The following is a 19,198-nucleotide window of genomic DNA, read 5'->3' as shown; positions in this document are numbered from 1 at the left end:
GAGTCTGAGTCTAGCCTGGACAACACAGATCCCCATCCCTGAAAAAAATTTTTAAATAATTTGTTTAAATTTGTAAAGAGTCATAGCAGCAAAATTTTATTTCACACTTGCTGTGAGCAAACAGAGATTGCAGGACAATCCAAAGATTTACTATTGGCTGGGCATGGTGGCTCATGCCTGTAATCCCAGCACTTTGGGAGGCTGAGCTGAGGTGGGTGGATCACTTGAGTCCATGAGTTCAAGACCATCCTGGGTAACATAGCAAAACCCTGTTTCTATAAAAAATTAAAAAAAAAAAATTAGCCAGGTGTGATGGTGTGCATCTGTGGTCCCAGCTACTCGGGAGGCTGAGGTGGGAGGATCACCTGAGCCCCAAGAGGTTGAGGTTACAGTAAGCCAAGCCATGATTGTACCACTGCACTCCAGCCTGGGTGACAGAGTGAGACCCTCTCTCAAAAACAAAACAAACACCAACAAAACCCAAAGATTTGCTTTGGGTAAGGACATTTTATAGAAAAAGAGAGTGGTCAGCTATGATTAGATCATCTGTGTTTACTGAATATAATAAATGCTACATCTGTTTCAATACCATCAGGTTCCTGACAGACACGCAGCTGAAGAGATGGGGAGTAAGTTCTCAAAAGGGGTCTTAATCTCATTGAAGTTTATCATAACATTGCTTCAGCATTTCTATTCAGGAATAGTCATTTTTTTTTCCTCAGAAGAAGGTTGTAAAGAACCTTGTAAAGTGATTTTTGTCCCAGACTGTGTTAGGGACATTGTTCTCCATAGATTAATAAAGAAAATGTTTTTTCAGTCATATTAGTATGCATAGATAAACATAGTTTTCCTCTTCAGCAACTGGGATTATCCCAGCAGTAACTTCAGTCTTACTGGCTAGGTCCAACCGGGGTTTTGTCCAGAGGATGTGCTAGATAATGGTGGGATGTTCTCCAGAGCAGCTAAAAGCACATGCAGTTTGTGGTGAATGCAATTTCAGGGAACCAAGGCTTAGTCCCGGAGACACAATAATATCAGGCATTCGACAGAGGAGCAAAGTCAGAGACAGGAGCCGAGAAGCTGAGAGCTGGCGTCATTAGAACAGGCTGGGAAATATGAGTGTGAGGCATGTCTCGGCAGGAAGGTCCAGCATTGGCCAGGGAACAAAGCAGACTTCTTGGCATGCCCTCTCACTGAGGCTGTGTGAACCGCTGGGCAGGCCAGCCTGCTTAAAGGTAAGGGCTTCAAAGCGGGACAGATGCTGGGTGTTACATGGGGTGAAACTCACCATTTGGCTGTTCACTTTATGCATATACTTGCACAATTTCCTGTGTCTCTTCTTAATTGATGAACCCATTTTCTATTCTCAACCTCACACAGTCTCTTACAACTTCCCTTGGACTTTGCTAGTGTATTTTTTCAGTGTCTTCACCCTGGCATACTAATCGGTCCTGCTGTGCTCTGTGCAAAGATCTACAAGTCTTTAGTAGAAAGCCTCAGCAGTACTAGTTGGCTTGATTATTGAATGTGTTCTTCCTTTCAGGAAGTACAGAGTTACAAATAAATGGTGGGTGTACGAATATGAGGGGAGAGAAAGTGGGGGCATAAATTCAGACCCTTTCCAACAGCATCTCATTGGAGTACTGCAGTGAATTTTAGAGCATATTACTTTAGAGTTAGTGATACACAAAATAGGCTTTGGAGGAAAATGATGGGAACATTTAAAGGATTGAAAAATTGGGACTTATGTCTACGGGTTAAGATAATTAGAAATGGTTGACTTAAAAGTAGAAAAGCCTGAGCGATGAGGTCATATGAGGGAATACAGTGTTGGGGGTGGCCTTTGCGAAAACAGGACACATCTTCCCGGAATATCAATTTAGTCAAATATTCCAGAAGAGAGGCGGAGAGGAAGAAATTATTTTAGTGGGAATCAGTTATAGCCATATCATGGAGCAGAGTGTAAAATGCTCACAAATTGTTAATATAAAATACAAACTTAAAAAAAAAAACCTTAAGCTTTTGTCTGAGCTGTTATGGTTTTGGCTCCTGGGTCCTAGATATATAGGTTTAATTTTTCCAGTCCTTAGGAGGCATTTGAGTGTTTAATTACAGTAGGGAGGATGGTGACCAACCTTCTGTGAGCCTGATAGAACTAGAATTATAGGTTACATAGAAAGTTTTAACTTAAATACAAAGGAGGACTTTTATTGAGGGTTATGACAATAAATCAGATGAGCAAAATGAGTTTAGGAACATTTAGGAGTGTATTCCTTACCTTGGAGAAAAAAGTAACCTGGAGAGCAACTGCTGTGTTACCCTCTAAAGCCTTTGGTGGGCTTCTCTCTCAGGTAGAGTCCTGGCTGGTGCGTGGTTTTTTTCTTCTGATGGTGCTTCTTTGCTAAAGTGGAATCGTGGCTAACAGGCCCCTTGCTGAGGGTCCCGGGGACAGGATTGAGGCAGCTTTTTCCAGAGTGTTTTGTATTTAGACCTATCTGGAAACAAATTTCCAAATTACCACAGTAGAGCCCTGGGTATTTTTATACCAATAAATTCTCTGATTCTATTGACAAGAGAAATACTATGGATTGAAGTGAAAAGTAAATGTCATGTTCCTTCTCAGTCTTATCTTCCAGAAATAACTACCAATAATGCTTTCTTATGTATTCTTCTACAGATTTTCTTTTCTTTTTCTTTCTTTTTTTTTTTTTTTGAGATGGAGTCTTGCTCTGTGGCCAGGCTGGAGTGCAGTGACAGGATCTCGGCTCACTGTAACCTCCATCTCCGGGTTCAAGTAATTCTCCTGCCTCAGCCTCCCGAGTAGCTGGGATTACAGGTGCCCGCTACCACACCCGGCTAATGTTTTTGTATTTTTAGTAGAGATGGCGTTTCATGGTGTTAGCCAGGATGGTCTCGATCTCCTGACCTCGTGATCTGCCCGCCTCAACCTCCCAAAGCACTGGGATTACAGGCGTGAGCCACTGCGCCCAGCCTCTTCCACAGATTTTCTATGCATGTACTAGGAGATACATACACACCCATCCATACGCAAACATATACACACATGTGATCATATTATTTACATTTTTTCAACTTTTTCATTTTTAAATGAAAATGCTTTTTTCATTTAAAATGTCTAGAACATTTACCATATAATTTTCCCTTTTATTCTTTCTCTAGCATCAGACATCCGTAGAGAGTTCCATCATGTGGTTGTACATTCGTTTCTCAAACAATCTCATATTGCAGGATATTAAAGTTGTGTGGCAGATGCAGCGAGTTGTCATTTCTACTTCTTTCTGATGAGGAGAACTCCGACTTTGTTCAAGATAGTAATAGTCTCAACTAAACCTATGAGTGTCCCCAGGATCCCATGTAGGTAGGAGTGGCACGTGACACTGTCTGGGCTCAATGGAATTACAGTATTCCATTGTCGCTGGTGAAGGGTGTCCAGGTTCTTGGCATCTTGAACAAAGAATTGGACAAAACACACAAACAAGGCAAGGAAAGAATGAAGCAACAAAAGCAGAGATTTATTGAAAATGGAAGTATACTCCACAGGGTGGGTGCTGGTGGAGCATAGGGGCTCAAAAGCCTGGTTACAGAATTGTCTGGGGTTAAAATACCCTCTAGAGGTTTCCCACTGGTTACTTGGTGTACACCCTATGTAAATGAAGTGTGGCCCACAATCAGAGGCTAAAGTGAAGTTACAAAAGTTATAGTCCTGTGCTTTCTGCAACCAATCAGAGATATGTTCAATTTTCCATCTGCCAGGCAGAAAAAGTGGATGGAGGGTTTACGAAGGGAGTAGCCTTCTGCACTTTTGTTTCTTAGTTGTGGAAAGTTGAGGTTTTCCTTTTGACTTAGTCCCAAATCGATCTTAGGTCCCCTGCCTCCAGATCCTGTTCTCCTGCCTCACCATTGTATGGGCACATCATAATTTAGCCAGTCAGGGAAAGCAGACTAAGTTTGAACATGGAGGTTGTTTTTAAATGGTTGCTATTATAAAATAAGCTTCAATCATAGTTCATCTGCTTGATTCTTTCCTTAGATAAAATAATCGAGTTTGTGTGGTGGAATTTTGAGCAGAGGCTGGTGGGCAGGGAAGGTGTTTTGGGGTGGGGAGCTGCCATCTTTTTAGTCTGTGTGTTCTGCGGGCTTATCCTCCAGGATTTTGTTGGAAATATACGTTGACTCAGTGGTACATCATGCCTTGCCAATGCAATTTTTGCAGTTTATCGTACCTTCATTTTCTTGATGGCCTCTCCTTAGTCCCTTCCTTGCCTTCCTGCTTCTGGCATCTATGGCCAGAGGTCAGCTTCCAGTCAGTGTCTATGAGAGTCTGGATGTTACTGCCATTTGCATTCTGCCTGGCTCTGCTCTGATGATTTCAGCATGACCGGGTTAAAAGAGAAGAATGAGGAAAGTCAGTCCCTCTCGTGGGGAGGAAGTTCATCCAGGCTGCAGACAAATTTATTCTGTTGCATCTTGATATCCAAGGTGAAAGAAATTGAGGTTACACATCACAGGTAGACAGAAAGCAGAATTCTAAAATATTCCTAGCCAATTTCACTTTGTTGAAAATATGTTGCAGCGTAGATATGGACAGCAGTGATAATCAAAATACCTAACAATTAGAAGATGTGGATACCACTTATCAGAATGGATGCTGGCATTAAATAACCAGCATGGCTGTACCAGTGTGAACCAACTGAATATCAGCGGTGGTGCAGGAAAATAGGATTTTCCTTCCTTTTATCCTCAGGAACTAAATTATGAAATCCTTGCCAGCTGGACTTCATCTCAGCAGTTTATTATCTCTCCCAAACAGTTTGTGAAAACTAATCTTCCTAAATTCCCCCTTAAAAGAATATCTCTTTGATTAAATCATCAATGGATATTTATTTTTTAAAGGTCCACAATTAACATGGATGTATTGGTCGGAACTCTTTGGGTTGTAAGTGGCACAGCCCAATTAAGACTATATTAAACACAATGGGAGGTTTTTAGTTTCTGTTACTGGGAAGCCCAGGATGGAAGACTTCAGGCATATTTGGATTCAAGCTCAAAGTTATAGTTAAGACTCCTTAATAATTATCTTCGTCCCTCTTTATATGCTACTGGCATTCTCTTCATTGGCAGATCGTGTTCTTCCAATTTGGTGGATAGAGCCATACTCATCGACAAGCAACTTTTGCACTCACCAAGGTTCTGGCACCGAGAAAGGCCCTGAGCACAGACACTTGAGCAAGCCCAGCTCCACTCCTGGAGCCAGACTCCAATCAGCAGAACCTTCCAGCTGACTTACAAGCAAAAATCAATCCCTATAAATAAATAAAAATAAAAATAAATGTTCCAGAGAAAAAAGACTTCACCGCTGAGAAATGCTAGGGCAAGCAAAGTTAAGTAGGCTTTCTTTAGCATTTGACTTTCTAGGCTTTAATGCACCCTTCTGCAATGTGAAACATTAAGGAGAGGATATTGAGTACAGCATTTCAGAAATGTATTTGATCCAGCCAGGCACGGTGGCTCACGCCTGTAATTCCAGCACTTTGGGAGGCTGAGGTGGGCTGATTACCTGAGGTCGGGAGTTCGAGACCAGCCTGACTAACATGGAGAAACCACGTCTCTACTAAAAATACAAAATTAGCTGGGTGTGGTGGCACATGCCTGTAATCTCAGCTACTCAGGGGGCTGAGGCAGGAGAATTGCTTGAACCTGGGAGGCAGAGGTTGCAGTGAGCTGACATCGTGCCATTACACTCTAGCCTTGGCAACAACAGCGAAACTCTGTCTCAAAAAAGAAAAAAAAAAAGAAATAAATTTATTTGATCCTAGAACGTTTTCACCAAGCATGATGTTTTTGGGAATACCATTAGTAAATACTATACACTTCTATTTATGGAATTAGAGTTAGATCTCAGAGTCATGAGATTGTATAAACAAATTCACGTTCACAATACTAGGCAGGAGGTAAATACTGTACTGTCTTTCAGAAGAAGGATTAAACTGAAGGAGTAGTGAATAGAAAGACCTTTATCTAAGTCCGATATAAACTTTGCCAACTTTGTCATCTGGGAACAGATATTCAGCTCCTTAGCATTCTTGAAGCCTCTGTCTAGGAACTGAATCATTCATTTCCATAATTTCAGAGCTAGAAGAGATCAAGAGGTCATCTGGCCCAATTCCCCTTTTCAACGTATGAAGAAATCAAACCAGGGAGATTAGGTACCTTTCCCAGAGCAGGGCTAAGACTTGCTAACATCATCCATTGCTCTTTTCACTATATTAAAATTTCTTCTCTTTCCTGGAAAAAGTTTAATATTCCAGCTGCCTCTAATGCCTGTTTGAGCAAATAGTTAGGGGGGCAAAAGTCCAATGTCCTACTCAGAGCCATTTTGGAATAATCCTCTTAAATTCAACTGGATATCTGCTTCCTTTGAAATTCTGATTAGTCGAGGGTGTTTGATTTTGATAACCCACCAGGGAGGAAATTATGCTCTGAGGTCCAGCAGCTGCCAGAAGCAAGCTGTCAGCTTAATACCAGCTCTCTTTCTCTCCATTTTATCAGCAAAACAGCTGTGAACAAAGGCATGGAGGGTAGAACTGGGCGAGGAAACATAACACCACCGAAAGCTGGCATGAGCTCTGTTGCTGGGAGGGTCATGAAATTTTATGATGTTTCTTAATTAGAGTCAAATATAAACATCAAATAAAACCAAATACCCGTGATGTGTGACAATAGGTCATAGATATGGGTTACCAAAGACAAAGCGTTCCTTTGTACCCTTAAAACATCGTTGTTCACTACTCATTTTATACCTATTATGCCATTGAAATGTGATCTGAAAGGGTCTGGTTGAGTTCATAAAATGGAATAATTATTCTCTCATCTCTCTCTCATTGCTCACCCTTATCCTCACATATAAGCCACAGGTAACTCAGTAAATGCTAAGAATGGCATTGGGGCGATACAGTATTCAAATTGACAACAAGGCTCACTACTTATACGCTTTCCACTTATTTATGAGTCACACTGTTTAAGCACCAACTATGTCCCAGGTACTGTGCTGGACTAGAAGGATTTGACATTGAGCAGCAACAAGCCTGGTTGGTCCTTGCTGTCAGGAAGCTAGGAGTCTTGTGTGGGAGACAGACAGTAAGAAAAAAGTTCACAAAAAATACATAAAATTACCAACTGTGATAGACGCTTTGAAAAGAAGGTACATGGTGCTGTGACTGTATAACATGACAATGTGACCTAGACCAGTGCATCTCTAACTCTGTGTGCTGAAGGGCCACTTTTCCCTTCAATCTGCCTGAACTGATACTAGCATACAAATTGTGCTACACGTGACTGACCATGTGAGTTTGACAACACCTGAACTGCTCTTTGCCCTGTTCAACAAGGCAAGTCTACTGAACATGTGCTTGGATGTCATGGTAATATTAAAACACTGTAGAACTTTCTAAATGCTTATTTCTCAATTTTAACATTTATCACATTGGAAACAATTTGTAGATTGGCACCGAAGTATGGACTGCACTTCGAGCAGCTCCAACCTAGACTGTCGAATCAAGAAGGTCGTCCTGGAGGAAATGATTTTTGCCTAGTGTTCTGTGATGAATCTATGATCACTATGACCATCATAGATCACCATGATCTATATTAAAGAGCAAATAGGCAAAATCGAGATGGGAAGGAGAATTCCAGGCAAAGAGAATCCAGGAGAAGAGGAGTGTGGCTGGAACATGCAGGTGAGTGGAAGATTAGTCAAGATGAGTTTGAAGGGAAATGCCAGGCCAGGCCTATGTTATCTTTGTGTTTTCTCCATGAAAAAGGACAGGTTTTGGAAGGTTTTAAACAGTGTGATTTTATCAGATTCGAGGTGCTAAGATCACTTTGCTGCAATATGGACAATACACTAGAAGGTGTGTCAGTCTGTTTAGGCAGTTATAACAAAATACCACAGACTGTGTGGCTTATAGACAACAGACATTTATTTCTTACAGTTCTGGAGGCTGTGAAGTCCAAGATCAAGGCACTGGCAAGTTCGGTGTCCGATGAGGTCTGGCTTTATGGTTCACAGATGTGGCCTTCTCGCTGCAACCTCAGGGCTCTCTTTGGGGCCTCTTTTATAAGGGCACTAATCCCAATCATGAGGGTGCCACTCTCATGACCTCGTCACCTCCCAAAGGCCCCACCTCCTAATACTATCACCTTAAGGGTTAGAATTTCAACATATGAATTTTTGTGGGACACAAATATTCAGACCATAGCAGGAGAATAAAAGTGAAAGTAGGGAAACCAGCAAGTAGACTATTGCAGTAGTCCAGGTAACTTGAGCCAAAGGGGCAGTGGATGTGTAAGAAGTGGGAGATTGAGGCTGGGTGCAGTGGCTCATGCCTGTAATCCCAGCACTTTGGGAGGCGAAGGCGGGGGTTGCTTGAGCCCAGGAGTTAGAGACCAGCCTGGGCAACATGGAGAAACCCTGTGTCTACAACAAATACAAAAATTAGCCAGGCGTGGTGGTGCCTCCCTGTGGTCCCAGATAGTTGGGAGGCTGGGGTGGGAGGATTGCTGGAGCCCAGGAAGTCAAGGCTGCAATGGGCCGAGGTCGCAGCACGGGAAGTGGGAGATTGAGACTGAGGATGTAGGGTAAGATTTCTGGTGGAGTGGATACAGGGTTGAAGAAGTGGGAAAGACCAAAGAGGACTCTTCTGGTAGCTAATCATCCCAATATTCCACTCTAATGCAGACCAGACAAGGAATATTGCTTCCTTTCTGTTCAGGACCAAAGGAGTCCCTTTATTCCTAAGGAAGTTTCCTGGCAGGGAATGGAATTCCATTTCCCAAGTCTTTCAGAGGCTCTGCCAATACTTGTAGATGTGCTTCACAACTGCCATTCTTTCTCCAATTAACGTTCCATTTATGGAACTAAGTGACTTCCCCTTTGAATATACATTCTTCTCTATAGTGTTTCCTCAGTTTTTTTCTTTGAAACCTTATTCTAGAAAATATTAATAGGCACTCAATGAAAAAGGAGTCTCATCAAAGAACATATTCAGGAAATACTGAGCTAAACAAGAGTCACACTGGTTTTTCTTTCAGTGCATGACTTTTCAGAGCACTTAATATGTGAATGTGCGTCTTCAGTTTCCAAGGGGGGAGAAACAAAATACAGTGTTTTCAAAACTTACTTAATTATGGGTTCCTTTTTGCCAAGATCATCTACCAGGCTAGAGTTCTATGAAACCTTCTTTGGGAAAGGATGGTGCCTGGTGACTAGAGCAGTCCCTTGTTCAGCACTGGAAGCTTGGTTCTGCTTCACATATTGGGTTCACTGGTTTATGACAGGACAATCTAGTTCCATTCCCTAAGGCACTTTTACTGAAAGGCTGAGTCAGTTTTTTGCAATCAGCAACGACACTCCCTTCTAGCTCTGTGCTGAGAATCGCTGTTCTAGCTCTAAGTGTTGGCCTGGGGGCAGCATCCTGTGTCTGTCTGGGGGCAATGTGCCACACTCAGGCAATACATGGGAAAGGAGGACCTGGAGTACTGCCTCGATGGACTTGAGTGACGTTGGTGTAACAGCCGTCCATTTTCCATTTTCGCTGACTGGGAAACAGCAGCAGTTATAAATGACAGCTATGTCTGCAGAGGCTGACCTTCTCTTCATCCTCCCTTCTCTCTGGCTTTTGAGGGTAACCAGGGGAGCAGCAAAGACCAGCTTTTTCTTTACTGGTAAATGGGTGTCATTCATCAGCAGGTGTTACAGATCCGTGCCTCTCGGACTTGAAGGTGCACGGGAATTCCCTGGGGATCATGGTAAATGCAGATTTCTGGGCCTTACTTCTAGAAATCCTTATTTGGCAGAACTGGAATGAGACATTGTCATCTGTAGTTATTTTTATCTTTATGCCTTTACTCCTATATACTTGAGTTCATTTCCCAAAAATAAGAACTATTTTCTTACATAATCACAGTACAATGATCAAAATTGGTAAATGAACCTTGTTATGACAGTGTTATCTAAATCTACAGATCTTATTCTAATCTCTCTAATTGTCCCAATCATTTACTTTCTAGCAAACCCTCCCTGAAAAAAAAAGCTCTGACTCAGGCCAAAGGGACCAGATGTTCCATGTTATTAAATTAGCCCAGGTCTAAGACAATAGGAAGCAATGGAATATGGTGGAAACGGTAGCTAACTTGGGTGAATCCCCTGCCTAAAGACATTTACTCTGAAATTTCTTAAACACAATACCAGCCTATGTTGTGGTCTCGCATGCACCCCACCTTCAGCTTCTCTGCGCCTGGCCCATACCTGCTACTATATCTTTGCAGTTTTTTTTTGTTGTTGTTGAGACGGAGTCTTGCTCTGTTCCTAGGCTGGAGTGCAGTGGCCGGATCTCAGTTCACTGCAAGCTCCGCCTCCCGGGTTTACGCCATTCTCCGGCCTCAGCCTCCCGAGTAGCTGGGACTACAGGCGCCCGCCACCTCGCCCGGCTAGTTTTTTATATTTTTTAGTAGAGACGGGGTTTCACCAATTTAGCCAGGGTGGTCTCGATCTCCTGACCTCGTGATCCGCCCGCCTTGGCCTCCCAAAGTGCTGGGATTACAGGCTTGAGCCACCGCGCCCGGCCTATATCTTTGCAGTTTGAGGCTTCCTGAGCTACGTGATTTCCCTGTCCACAACTCTCTCACTCCCCTAACAGAATACCCCCTGTGCCAGGCATCACAACCATTATGCCTACGGGTCAGTTATTATGCCCATGAGGCAATCTTTGATCCATTCAGACAAATGGATAAATGCTAGTTAGAAATGCCAGGTGGGCTTGTGAGTTTTTAAGCTTGTTAAACACAGGATGCTGCAATGCGGTTGAAGTGGTTGGTGTCAAGAAACACTCCGTTAAAACTAAGGAGGTGGTTCTGGTAGCTGGTGGGAATCAGGTGTCATCCCAGTCATTCCATGTTTCTGAGGAAAACAGCAGCCAATAGCAACACAATAAAGTTTTGATTAGATGCAACTAGAAGAAATTGCCTTCCTTCAGAAAGGCATTCTCTTCCCTCGTGTTTTGAGGAAGTTGGCTATGCAGAAGACAAAAGCCTGACTTTTCTGCTTACTGGAACGTGGACCATTAAAGCCACGTTGCTAGCACTCCCATTGATTTGGTGATTTAACTCCGAGAGTAACCTTATTTTTAATTTCTTGGAGGGCGTCTCCCCCATGGCTTCCAAGTAACAGCTAAGGTTACCAATTAATCAAAATAACTTCCTTGTCACCTTTGCTCCCTTTCCCTGATACCGTCTTAACACCAGGCAATGGTTCTGGAAAACAAAAGACATCTTTGGTATTAATTATGCGTGTGGCAGTGGAGGGTGGCTTCTAGAATGTATGCACATTTAGGAAAATGGTTTGATTATTTAAAACTGTGTTCCTTCTATGTAATGATTCCCAGGCATCGAATCAATGCCAGGGCACTAATTGGATTAGAACTTTATTGAAGAGACATCTAGTGGGGCTGAGGCAGAAAATTGTCACTGAATTCTGCATCACTGGGGCTGGAGGATGGAGTGCCAATAGGGACCTCTAGTGTTCTGCAAAGGTTCAGACTTGATAATGCGAAGATTGTTTAGATGACTTTTCCTATTTTCCACGTGTCAAACGGGAGTATGCTTTTATTCAAAACTTGCCATTCTCTCTATGAAGTAAAGAGGCATAGCCTATTCATAGTTTCTGTCTAGGTATTTTTAAGTCGATGAATTTAAATAAAGACAATGTTTTCCGTGGAGCACCAGGATATACTGTTTCCATAGGCCTATAATACCAGATCTTATTTACTGTGCTTTCTGCAGATTGGCACCAGACTCAGCACTGCACGTGAGTTGCTTCTCTTTTTTTTTTTTTTGAAATGGAGTTTCGCTCTTGTTGCCCAGGCTGGAGTGTAATGGCGCAATGTTGTCTGACTGCGATCTCTGCCTCCAGGGTTCAAGTGATTCTCTTGCCTCAACCTCCCTAATAGCTGGCATTACAGGTGAATGCCACCACGCCCAACTAATTTTTGTATTTTCAGTAGAGACAAGATTTCGCCACGTTGGCCAGGCTAGTCTTGAACTCCTGACCTCAGGTGATCCACCCGACTCAGCCTTCCAGAGTGCTGGGATTACAGGCGTGAGCCACCGTGCCCGTCCAGGTTGCTTCTTTTAACCATTATTAATTGTACTATTATTTTTCATTTTTCCAGTGAAGACACTGAGACAAATGAAGGTGAAGTTACCAAGTGTAGGTAATTCTTCAGTGGTAGGGCCGGTCCTTGGTCTCATATCTCCCTTAATTCCAAAGCCTGTTTTCTGACCTGGCAAACTTTTAGCATAAATCTGAAGGGTAGACTAAAAGGTCACCCTTCTCCCTTCCCTGCTTCTCTCCCTTTTTTTCCTCCTTCTCTTTCTTCTTTCCTCCCTCCTTTTCCTTCTAGTTTGCTCCTAAAGGGAAACTTTTTCTTCCTTCCCGTTTTTTCTTTATTCTCCCAAACTAGCAAATTTATCCATTTTCCATCAGAAGCTTGGTGACATTTGCGGAGGGAGAGGATTCTTTTTTTTTTGCCAGGGTTACACTCAGAATGGCATTTTGACAACTGCCAGGAATTGGCATGTTTTGTCTTGACATTGCTAAATAATCTCCCACATGAAATCAAAGCAGATATTTCATATGTCACTGCTGGGTAATGGCTTTTCTTGGGTTGTATCCAATCCAGGGAATTGGCATTGTTTTATTTCCCTGATGAAAACTGTTATTTGGCCCTTTCTAGCTCTTAAATTATTCTATCTTAGAATTTCTATCTGAGCTGAAGAGGTAAATCTGTTTTAAAGAGCAGGTACTTTTTGCTAAAACAGAGGCATTGAGGTGAAGTGAATCATTCATTAGAAGTTGAACATTTGGAAGTCTTTAAACTTAATACAGTGCCTGGAATCTCACGGCTTCCTCAATCGTGAATTTTTTTTTTTTTTTTTTTTTTTTTTGCTTTGTTTTGTTTCAGTTTTGAATGAAACCTAGGAGGAAGCTTTTTAGGCCTTTTGTTCAAAAACATATGATTAGGGCCGGGCGCAGTGGCTCACACCTGTAATCCTAGCACTTTGGGAGGCCAAAGGGGGTGGATCACAAGGTCAAGAGCTCGAGACCAGCCTGGCCAACATGATGAAATCCCGTCTCTACTAAAAACACAAAAATTAGCTGGGCGTGGTGATGTGTGCCTGTAATACCACTTACTCGGGAGGCTGAGGCAGGAGAATCACTTGAACCTGGGAGGCGGAGATTGCAGTGAGCTGAGATCATGCCACTGCACTCAGCCTGGGCAACAGAGCAAGACTCCGTCCAAATGAAACAAAACAAAACAAACGAACAACAACAACAAACATACGATTAGGCCATATATGGGCAGGTTGTGATTTGGGTGGTTGAGGGGACACTCCACACAGATCTTGATCTGACGGCATAAGCAACTCTTCTGTCTGCCTAGCATCTTTCTGTTGGAAATCCCAGCCTCTCGTGTCTGTGGAGTGGTCACACACATGGCCATTTTCCCAGACAACTGAGCATTTGAGCCAGATTGGACAATCATGCCTCATCCTCCCCAGTATAGTGATGTGTCCTGTAGTGGGCATCTAATCCAAGCAGAGGCACTCAGTGTCATTTCAGAGTCATTGATACGGGGCTGCACTGAGAGAGTCATTCTGAAGATTGCAGAATCAAAGAACCATTTAAACATGAAGCTGCAGAGATAATTTGCGCTGCCCAGTGTAGAAACTTTGTTTAGGGAGGAGGGAAGCAGAACCTGAAGACGAAGGTAGAGCAAGTGCATCTTAAGGACATCATCTGATGTCCTGGATCCAGCCATACCTGAAGTAGAAACCAACTTTTCAACTTTTCAGTTGTAAGAGCCAGTACATTCCCCTTTGTGTTAAATTAGTTTGAGTTGAGTTTTCGTCACTTGAAATTGGAAGTGTCCTGACGAATACAACAACATATGTAGAAATTTCTGGTTGAACAAACAGGAAGTGAAGAAATAGGATTCATTCACCCTTGATATTGATCCTCTTCCAGGGAGGATCTCATGAAGGCCAGTAAATTGTCTCCTGGTATCAACTGTGCATGAATCAAGAATTCTTTTTGTTCCTGCTTTTCCGCCAATGTGAAATCCATATGAAGTAACTGAAAGTTGCCTAGTCAGTCTTTTGATTCTTCTCCATCACCTGCTGCAGGTCACTTCCATATAACTAAGGATGGAGTCGTTCCGATCACAACTTTTAATAAGAGTTAGTACTTTGGGAGGCTGAGGTGGGCTGAGATTGGGTAATCTGAGGTAATCTGATTGGGATTGGGAGTTCAAGCCCAGCCTGGGCAACATGGTGAGACCCTGTCTCTGCAAAAAATAGAAAAACTAGCTGGGTGTGGTGGCGCATTCCTGTAAACTCAGCTACTTGGGAGGCTGAGATGGGAGGGTGGCTTGAGCATGGAAGGTCGAGGCTGCAATGAGGTGTAATTGTGTCATTGCGCTTCAGCCTGGGTGACAGAGTGAGACCCTGTCTCAATAAATAAATAAATACATACATACATAAACAAACAAACAAATTTTAGTGATATTGAGTTCTTTGAAATTGAATTGCACTGCACTGGTTCCCATACTATTTACCACCAAGAACAAGAACAACTTTTATTTTTTTCTATGTGAAAGATTTTCTTTACAAAAGCATCACAGTTGCTAAATAATAAAGACTTTATTTATATTTGTATGTAATATAATATTTATGTATTATTTGTTTCTGCCATAGGAAGTAAATAAACACATATATAGGAACTGCTTAACATTTGCTAAAAACAGCTTTCTACACAGAACTGATATAATCCCTGCTATGAACAGCAATCTTTAGAATAATGTTATAGTTTCTGTTAGGATTTTTGCAATATTGTATATGTTGTAAATATAAATATATTGTAAATATTGCACATGAAATATATATGTATATATACAACTCCCTCTTTGGAGACCCTAAACTGGGCACATCTGACCGATTAAACACTGCTATTATGTTAATTACTAAGAAGATAAAATGACATAGACCCTGTTGTAATGGAATTTATAATTCAGTTTATAGGGGAAAAAGTAACCCTTTTTCCTCTACCCTTTTAGGTTCACTGGAGCACTGCAAATTAGACTGACAAAAGACAGATTATCGGGAGAAAAAAATACAAAGAAGCTAATAGGCTGAAGAGTTTATATACCATTTTAAACAAAGAATGATAAACTGTGGAGACTTGACAGGAAAAAAAAAAAGGGTTTGAGGCTTTCCAGAGCAGTCCACTACGGGAAGGTAAGTATATGGGGAGCTTCATGGAAGCCAGGGGCTGTCTTGGCAAGGTGTGTGTGTTCAGGTCCATCTCAGCGGTAACTTTCTGTCTTCTTCATGGCCTTAACAATTCCCTTGGAGAGGCAATTTATGGCAGTCCTCATTTCCCGGGAATTTCTGATTTTAGTCAGATTTTTTAAGAAAGAGAAGCTCTTGGAAGACTTCTTTCTGCATCTGTCGGATCTCAAAATAGTCCCATGCCAAAGTGGCATATTTTGGGGTGGCATATTTACCAATCCCCTTCAGGTTTCATTCATCCCTTCACCAAAAATTTACCCACTGCTTATCAGCCAAAATTCATTGAGATACAAAGTTGACTGACACGTGGCTTCTGCTCTCAAGGAACTTACAACTTGATCCACAAGGCACTTGCATTTCTGAAAGTAATGCAACTCTCAGGCTGTTATAACTAAATGCTGTAATAAGGTAGTATGTATCTTATGCATTAGAATAATTAGGTTTCCATGGGAACACTGCTATAGCCCCTGGTCAGCCTGCTGTGCTCAGTTACTCCTGGCTCTTGTGACAATAGAGGTAAAGGTGACACAGTATATCCACAGAGTGATCACCATTACTCAGCAGCAACAGGACTAGCATGTGTTATGGACCTGTGGGGAAGGAACTGAGATATGGCAAGAACCAGAATGTTACATACAGGAGGCATGGTTTGTCACAGGCTGTTTTTTAAATGATACAAATTAGTTATGCTGGATTTTCAGGGTGATACGGTTGGCGTTAGATGAGGCTGGGTAGGGCTCCACTCGGAACTTGTTACTGGAAAGGGGTCCTGATCCAGACCCCAAGAGAGGGTTCTTGGATCTTGCGCAAGAAAGAAGTCAGGGTGAGTCCATAGAGTAAAATGAAAGCAAGTTTATTAGGAAAGGAAAGGAATGAAAGGATGGCTACTCCACAGGCAGAGCAGCCAGGCTGGTTGCCCATTTTTAAGGTTATTTCTTGATCATATGCTAAATAAAGGTTGGAGTATTCATGCCTCCTCCTTTTACCCACATAGGGTAACTTTCGGTCATTGCCATGGCATTTGTAAGGTGTCATGGCGCTGGTGGGAGTGTAGCAGTGAGGTTGACCAGAGATCACTCTCCTCTCTTGGTTTTGGTGGGTTTTAACTGGCTTCTTTACTGCAATCTGTTTTATCAACAAGGTTTTTATACCTGTATCTTGTGCCAACCTCCTGTCTCATTCTGTGACTTAGAATGCCTTAACCTCTTGGGAATGCTGCCCATCAGGTCTCAGCCTCAATTTACCCAGCCCCTATTCAAGATGGAGTTGCTCTGGTTCGAACACCTCTGACAAACTCACCATAACCTTATGGAACTTGTTAAAATAACTTAATAAGAGGTCATTAGGCTGGGATGATTCTATCGCCCTGCATTCCTATGTAAAGAAATTGAAACTTCAGCTCAGCCCATCACAAGCCAACTGAGCATTATATTACCAGGGACTTTCTGCTGAGATAATCCAAATAAGGCAATATCTGATCTGAACCAATTAAATATTTTCTTTGCCTCACTTTTGCATTCAGCCTATAATAGCTTTTCTCTTGCACTTCTTTGGCAGGGCCCTGACCACTTCTGGTTTGGAGCTGCCCTGTGTGTGAATTGCTGTCTTCTCAAATAAACTCTTAATATTTTAATATGCCTGTTTGTTTTTTTAACAGATCTCACTCTGGACGATTAAACACCAATACCACCAACCTGAGTAGGCCTTCCAGGAAATACCGGGGACACTAAGAAGCCACACCCACTGAACCATTCTATGGTCACTCAGCATTTGAAGCAAATTGGAAAGGTGAAAAATCTCGATAAGTGGGTGCTTCATGAGCTGACCGAAAGTAAAAAAAAAATTGTCATTTTGAAGTGTCATCTTCTCTTACTCTATGCAACAACAATGAACCACTTCTTGATTGGATTGTGATGTGCGAGGAAAAGTGGATTTTATGTAACAACTGGTGATGACCAGCTCAGTGGTTGGACCAAGAAGAAGCTCCAAAGCACTTCCCAAAGCCAAACTTGCATCAAAAAAAGGTCATGGTCACTGCTTGGTGGTCTGCTGCCAGTCTGATCCACTACAGCTTTCCGAATCCCTGGGAAACCATTACGGCTGAGAAGTATGCTCAGCAAACCAATGAGATGCACGGAGAACTGCAGTGCCTGCAGCCGGCACTGGTCACCAGGAAGGGCCCAATTCTTCTCCACTGCAATGTCCGACTGCACATCACAACCAACGCTTCAGAAGTTGAACAAATTGGGCTACGAAGTCTTGCCTCATCTCCCATATTCACCTGGCCTCTTGCCAGCCGACTACCACTTCTTCAAGCATCTCAACAACTTTTTGCAGGGAAAATGCTTCCACAACCCGCAGGATGCAGAAAATGCTTTCCAAAAGTTTGTTGAATCCCGAAGCATGGATTTTTATGCTACAGGAGTAAACTTATTTCTCATTGGCAAAAATGTATTGATTGTAAAGTTTTCTTTTTTGATTAAAGATGTGTTTGAGCCTAGTTATAATGATTTAAAGTTCACGGTCCAAAACCGCAAGTACTTTTTGCACCAGCGAGATGTGTGTATGAGAGGCTTATTTCACCCAGCCTCTTTTCCAGTCATCTGTAGAATTATTTCAAGCACAGGAGGACCCTACTTCATATTGGGGAGGATTAAGGAAGACTTCCTGGAGGATTGTCTCAGAGCTTGCTGCAGGTGCATATTGAAAAGCAATTCATTACAATTTTCTATAAGAGACTGTGGATGAACAGTCTGATACACAGGTATGGTCAGAACTTTGTGTAACAATTTCTCTGTCACGTGTGTAGAAATCTTAAGGAAAGGAATACTCTCTCTCAGCAAGCTGAGTCCTGTAGCCAGGTACCTTGGGTAGTGTTTCCTGAATCTTTAAAACCCACTGACTTCAAATGGCATGACTTCCAGACTACAGAGGTGGGTATAAAGAGCAACTAAGCCCCCCACACCCTTAAAATCACATCTTGTCAAAATCATGAAGACTTTCAGAACTTGTGGATTCATTCCTCTTTCCATTGCCACTGCAAAATCTCATAGGAAATTTTTCTCTGTATGTAAAGAAGGAAATCATGCTCTTGCAGCTGCATCCTGAGTAATCACTTTTGAGATAAAACTATTTTTTTAGCCATAAAGACTATATTTGAATTTCACCAGCTGCTTTCTTAATGATTACTGGTCTATTTTGATAATGGCACCAGCTTCAAGAAAGGTGGTGATGCTACCTAACCTTTCTTCTTTCTTTGATAAGAAAGAGTTTTGCATCAGGGGAGATTACACTTATTTAATGTAATCCAGATGTCTCCTTTCTCAGTGTTCTCCAATTCTGCCAGCCTCATTGATGACTCCAACTATTACTATTCAAATACAAATGGCTTGCATATGTAAAGGGAAACTCAGAATACTTCGCTATTAATTTTTTCTTTTCTTTTCCTTTTTTTCCTTCCTTCCTTCCCTCCTTTCCTCTTTCCCTCTCTCTCTCTCTTTCTCTCTTTCTTTCTTTCTTTCTGACGGACTCTAGCTCTGCCGCCCAGGCTGGAGTGCAGTGGCACGATCTCAACTCACTTGCAATCTCCGCCTCCCAGGTTCAAGCTATTCTCCTGCCTCAGCCTCAGAGTAGCTGGGACTACAGGCATGGGCCACCATGCTCAGCTAATTTTTGTATTTTTAGCAGAGATGGGGTTTCACCATGTTGGCCAGGATGATCTCCATCTCTTGACCTCATGATCCACCCGCCTCGGCCTCCCAGAAGCTATTCA

The 19,198-nt window shown here is 42.2% G+C and overlaps 1 long non-coding RNA gene across 1 annotated transcript; it reads left to right on the top strand.

Annotated features, from left to right (window-relative positions):
* Window positions 1-889: 889 nt before the first annotated feature.
* Window positions 890-18,184, top strand: LOC105473424 (uncharacterized). The gene is made up of 4 exons (XR_003016207.2): window positions 890-1,235; window positions 7,522-7,757; window positions 15,192-15,372; window positions 17,084-18,184. It is a non-coding gene; the product is annotated as an uncharacterized lncRNA (long non-coding RNA).
* The last annotated feature ends 1,014 nt before the right edge of the window (window positions 18,185-19,198 follow it).

Source organism: Macaca nemestrina, chromosome 10 (assembly GCF_043159975.1).
Source record: "Macaca nemestrina isolate mMacNem1 chromosome 10, mMacNem.hap1, whole genome shotgun sequence".
Classification (NCBI taxonomy): Eukaryota; Metazoa; Chordata; class Mammalia; order Primates; family Cercopithecidae; genus Macaca; species Macaca nemestrina.
This window is presented reverse-complemented; position numbering and strand designations above follow the sequence as displayed.